Source organism: Brassica oleracea, chromosome C1, assembly GCF_000695525.1.
Source record: "Brassica oleracea var. oleracea cultivar TO1000 chromosome C1, BOL, whole genome shotgun sequence".
NCBI lineage: Eukaryota > Viridiplantae > Streptophyta > Magnoliopsida > Brassicales > Brassicaceae > Brassica > Brassica oleracea.
Window position 1 is genome coordinate 7,920,580 of NC_027748.1, and position 6,363 is coordinate 7,926,942.

The following is a 6,363-nucleotide window of genomic DNA, read 5'->3' on the forward strand; positions in this document are numbered from 1 at the left end:
AAAGATGTACATCCTGACCACATCTTAATGGAGTTCCAAAAGACATACCAACGTCCAAGACTTACAAGTTCATTCAAGGAGAATCCAGCTGATCATCTTCACCAAGTCATAGGCAACTTCAACGTTCAAGAAGACTCGGATACCAGATGGGAATGCGTCTACTACAGTGATGCATTCATCTGGGGGAGTTCATGTGTTGTACTCTTTTTCCTGTCCTTGGTTTCCCATTTTGCCACATTGGTTTTGGGGTTTTTCAGGAGAGGTTTTAATGAGGCAACATTAAGCATGCAACGAACATGTACCGGATGTGTCGATCAAGGGGGAGTGTTATAAACCAAATGATGATCGACCATGGACCAGCCCATACTGCAGACCCAATCCGGGACATGATAAAGACAACCAGAGACTATGTGTTTATCTAATATATATTCCATGTATATCAATAACATAGTGTTTATCCTTATCCTTATCTTGTTAGGATAAACATGACCTTATGACGGTCTAATACCTTGTATATATATGGACCTTTTGGTCGACACTAATAATAACACAAGTTCTCCTCTTCATTCACAACCGAATGCCTTAAACAAAATAATCAATTGCATAAAATTTGGTTACTGCGCATTGCATATATGCCATTATATATTTTTTTACGGCATATTACATAATATCCAATACAAAAGAATATTTAAACCTTGACAATGATGAAAGCAAATAATTGCGAATATGGATGCATCAGCGTCAACAAACTAATTCATTGTTTTCTAAATTAACTACTTCAACTAATTAAACTTTCACCAAACTTGCCTCCATGCCTAGCCATCGTCCTTCTAACTTAATTGTCCCTAAAAGTACATAAATACAATTAATAGTGACATTTAATTGGAATATAATATATTATGCGAACTGAGCTAGCAAGATGTTTTATAAATTAAGTTACAAAAAAAAAGATGTTTATAAATTAATCGATCTTTTTCAAATCTTCGATTTTTGACAACCATATTATTTTGAACTGTGAATTAAATTCTTGAAATCAATTTTTCTATTTTTGGTATGATTTTGAAGGAGTGTCAAAACTTATCTACAATCAATACACTCGACTGTAAATACTTATTATTTGGATTTGCGATGGTGTTCTGCTTTGATGTGGAAATATTCTGAATCTTTGTTTTTTGAAATTAAGAAAACCCGACACAAATAAACGAAACTTGTAAAAATAGCATATAACAAACGTACCGAAAAACCAGCTCTTTATCCAAAGGGAACAAGAGTTTAATAGCAACTAGATTAAGATCCGCGTCTTGCGCGAGATAAACATTATATATATAAATTATTTTTATGTATTATATATTTTTACATATTATGAAATAATTAAAAGTCAATAACTATTACATATATAATTAAATTGGTGCGAACATATAAATCAATTTTATTAATCCAAACAATTTTTTAAAAAATTTGATAGGATATGTAATTAAATTTAAATGATATTAACATACATAGTATATTTTTAATATTAATGTCTATTAAATGATGCTTTCTACTCATATGTTTTTTTTATCATGTGTATCTTTAATAGCAAAAACTTTAAATTACTGATAACAAAACTTTTATCAAAAAAAATTATTCAAAGTAAATTTTGAAATTAAAATATTTATTTATTCAATATGGTTTATAGTTTAATTTAGAATGATATATATATACATATATATTATAAATCTTAATGATTAATTAAATTATAATTTTATTTATATGATTTTGTAATCATTTGTATTTTGTCATAACAAAAATTTTAAACCATGGATCGCAAAATTTGAATGTGAGATTTTTAACAGTTTTAGTAATTTATAGTCGTTTTTTAAAATTCAAAATATAACATATACAAAAAATCTAAATTTTTATAATATGGTTATTGTGATTTTTTAAAATTATTTTATTGAATGTGGGACTTTTAACAGTTTTAGTAATCTATAGTCGTTTTTTAAAATTCAAAATATAACATATACAGAAAAATCTAAAGTTTTATAATGTGGTTATTGTGATTTTTTTAAATTATTTTAATGGTTTAAAATTAAAAAAAATTGATAGAAGATATATTATTTTTTTATCAGATCTTTATTATTCAAAATCATTAATTGTCATATATACTTTAGCCACGTTAGGCAATTCCGTAATCTTTATTTAAAGAAATAATAAATGATATTAATAATGAATTTATGGTTAATTTAATAAAAAGCTTATTATATAATTAGAGACCAACATATTTCTCTAATAATTCTAAGAATCATCTTAGTGATGACACGTGGCTATAAAAAGAAGTTGTAATGTTTCACAAATAATATATAGGGGATGTAATAATTGCATAATCAATACTAAGTCACTTAATTTTACCAAAAAATAAAAAAAAATACTAAGTCACGTAAAAATATGACAATCAATAACATGTATGTTATCCAAAATTCCAAATATACAAAGCACATCAAACTCAATAAAATTTTAATTTATATATACCATGAAATTATAGAGTTAGCCGTACATAAAGATAGAGTGGACAATATAAAACATAATTGCATCACCAACAATAAATGGCATGAAAAGAACCGGCGTACATTACTATATAAACCGACTCATCGAACAGGTGCAAAGACACACAGACAAACAACCGAACAGAACACAAAACCAAAAGAAAATATGGCTTCAACCTCAACACTCCTAATGAAAAAAGTCTTCATCGTACTCATCTTTGTCTCTTTCACAATCTCTCCGGCAACTTCAACGGTGCCTGAAGAATGCGCAAGCGAGTCAGCAAACCCTTGCGTCAACAAAGCTAAAGCTTTGCCTCTCAAAATCATAGCAATTGCTACAATCCTAGTCGCAAGCATGATTGGTGTTGGAGCTCCTCTCTTTAGCCGTTCCGTGCCGTTCATGCGACCCGATGGAGACATTTTCACCGTGGTTAAGTGTTTTGCCTCGGGAATTATCCTCGGAACCGGTTTTATGCACGTTTTGCCTGATTCTTTTGACATGTTGTCATCCAAATGTCTTGAAGAGAACCCGTGGCACAAGTTTCCCTTCACGGGGTTTCTCGCTATGTTGTCTGGTCTAATTCTCTAGCCATCGATTCCATGGCTACGAGCCTCTATACTAGCAAGAACGCAGTTGGGATCTTGCCACATGGTCATGGTCATGGTCACGGCCCCGCAAATGATGATACCTTTCCGACAAAAGATAATGATTCCGAGACTGCACAACTCTTGCGATATCGAGTCATTGCTATGGTTAGTAGTAGTACACATGTTGACATATTAGAGAAACTGATTAATAATTGACGTTACCATTTTATTATTTCTTGAATTTTATAGACATTACAAGTATTAAATACATCATTGTATTTAATATTTATTGATATGTAGGTATTGGAGCTCGGAATTATAGTTCACTCGGTGGTCATTGGACTGTCTCTAGGAGCAACTAATGATACTTGCACCATCAAAGGACTCATCGCTGCTCTTTGCTTCCATCAAATGTTCGAAGGCATGGGTCTTGGTGGTTGCATTCTCCAGGTATATTAATTTATATATAAGAAAAATTTATCTTCTAACAAAATGTTAAAACTGAAAATAATACTTTCAATGTTTGAGATGTTTTCAGGCTGAGTATACGAACTTGAAAAAGTTTGTTATGGCATTCTTTTTCGCGGTGACAACGCCATTCGGTATAGCGTTAGGAATCGCATTATCAACCGTTTACAGAGAAAACAGTCCCAATGCGTTGATCACCGTTGGACTTCTCAATGCATGCTCGGCCGGATTACTAATTTACATGGCCCTTGTCGATCTTCTAGCAGCCGAGTTCATGGGGCCAAAGCTTCAGGGTAGCATCAAAATGCAGTTCAAATGTTTCGCAGCCGCTCTTCTCGGCTGTGGTGGAATGTCGATTCTTGCCAAATGGGCCTAACTAATAACCGCGAGATGCTGCGGCATGTGGAGTTGGCTTTAGGTTTGAGTCTCGATTCTCTATCGGTTTTGCTTCCTTACAATGCACTTACGTGGTACTATCTACCACATTTGGAAGACACATGTATATTGGTAGATATTTAATAATGTGATTGGTCCCACGAGTCCATAGTCTTTTTAATGTTCCTTTTTATTTTCTTGTGGTTAACTTTGTCGTGTGATGTTTGGCATGTTGTATAATACTAATAAAACGTTTGTTTCTTTTACATGATTAGAAATTCAACTATAACTTACGGCTGTGTAATCTAAATCCGGTAAAGTTACAACCTACAGGCCAATAACCGAAACAGTATCTCAGTCTATAGAATTAGGCCAGTACATAGGCATAATCTATAAAGTTAGGCCAGTACATAGGCCTAGTCTATAGAATTAGGCCATTATTTAGGCCCATCGTCAATTTACCTGCATACCAAACTGCTTCAATTGTATTTACAAGGTCTAAGATCAGCTCTATGCAGGGGCGGCTCATGTCGAGAGGTGGTAGGAGAAAAAAGCAAATGTCGTAACTCATAACGGTCTTTAAAAGCTTCTGGTTTAACTTGAAAATCCATGTCCAATTGTAGATTTTTTTTGCTTGGAAGAAGTTGGCCTGATAATACTAGCAGCCCATTTAAGAAGACAGGCAATTGATAGTGTCAAATCAAAAACACAGGTTCAGTGGTTAAACTGAAATATTTAATTTTGTTGTTATATTCACAAAATAAGATCGAGAAAATTACATCTGAAGACACATTTTCACTTCCTAATCTATCTATATTATAATACTTGAGTTTTTGTTCACTACATAACTCTCGTCACGTCAGCGTTTTGTGGGTCCCACTTTTAAAAAATATGAAAAAATGTGAAGCCCAGACTCGAACCAAGGTTATTGAGATATAAACATCAACATTTATACCACCAAGTTAAATGAAACTTTGTACATTGATAGACGAACCTAATATATATTCATGAAGGTTGGAAGCTTTTACTTCTTCGGCTTCCTCTGAGGGTCGGGCCTACGAGTGTATTATGGGTTTCATTTTTAAACGGGATTTATCACGTTATATGAAAAAAAGCTCAAGTTTGCAAAAATTATAGTTTTCCCATATTTTAAATTGTTGTCGTTTAACATGAGTTTGGGTTCTTTTCATCATTGTCTCAAACAAGTCTGAGTTACATAGTTGCGACGTGTGTTTGTTCGTAATCTATTTTTTTACCGGTGAACTCTTCATGCCCCCATCTTAAATTGCTTAATCATAATTGTTCCTGATTTGTAGCTCATCTGTAAAACATATATATATATGATTATCATCTTTGATGAACCCAATCTGCATCTCCATAAAACTCATTGATTCCTCTTAGCTTTAACCATCTTCTAGAAAATGTTTCTCTCTGCCTCTCCAGTTCCTCAAACCGGCTTCCCGGCTTCCCGGCGTCCATCACTCAACATTCGAGTCTCTTCGTCTTGGTCGTAGTAGTCAGAGCATAGCCTCTGACTTCCTCCGCTTATGGGATTCCCTGAACTTCAAGAAAGATAGGGAGTTTGTGGGAATCACGGTTCTCTTTCTTGATGAAAAGGTAAGTTAATCTTCGATCTATATTTAACATAATTGTTTTAATTGATTTCCTGATTCTTTGTTAAATAATATTATTTGCAGATTCTGTGATTCATGGGTTTACTCCAGTCTGACGTGCTAATCATTACAGGCCATCTTTGAAAGCAGGTTTCATTGTGAAAATCGATCGTTTTGAAGTTGCTAGATTCTCAAGCATGTACAAGATAATTGATCATCCATTCCTCATTTGTTTCATCTCACTAACCATTATTGATGAAGTCATCACGGCTGCTCCTGAGATCAATCTCCAGTCAAGATTAGACTGTTCAACAATCTCCAAGTGATTACGAATACAAACCTAAAACTCCCAGGTATATTATCATATTGCATCTGGGTTTATATTATGTTTCGATATCATAACTGATATATAAACTCGAAGATGTGGTTGGGCAAATCCGTTCTGTCCAGGGCTCTGACCTCACCAAAAAACAACTCGAGTCGTTATCCGTCTCCTCATCGATCCGTAAGAAACAATCAACACATAATCCCCTTTATATTAGTGTCTATATTGTGCTAACATCAATAATCAAAAATATTTCCTACCCAAGATTTGTGGTCGTCTATTCATCTTCCTTACTTATTAATCTAATTTTACACAAATCTTTATTTTACAGCTTAAAAGAAACCACAATAACCCAAACAATCAAAACACCAAAAACTAGAATCCCAAAAAAAGACAAATCATTAATGATCACTTCTCTTTTTGTCTAATCTTACAAATAAACTTCAAAACAAATATACCAAACCAATCA

General features: G+C 33.2%; 1 pseudogene; it reads left to right on the top strand.

The window, feature by feature from the left end:
* Positions 1-2,691: 2,691 nt before the first annotated feature.
* Positions 2,692-4,194, top strand: LOC106328300 (annotated as a pseudogene).
* Positions 4,195-6,363: the final 2,169 nt, after the last annotated feature.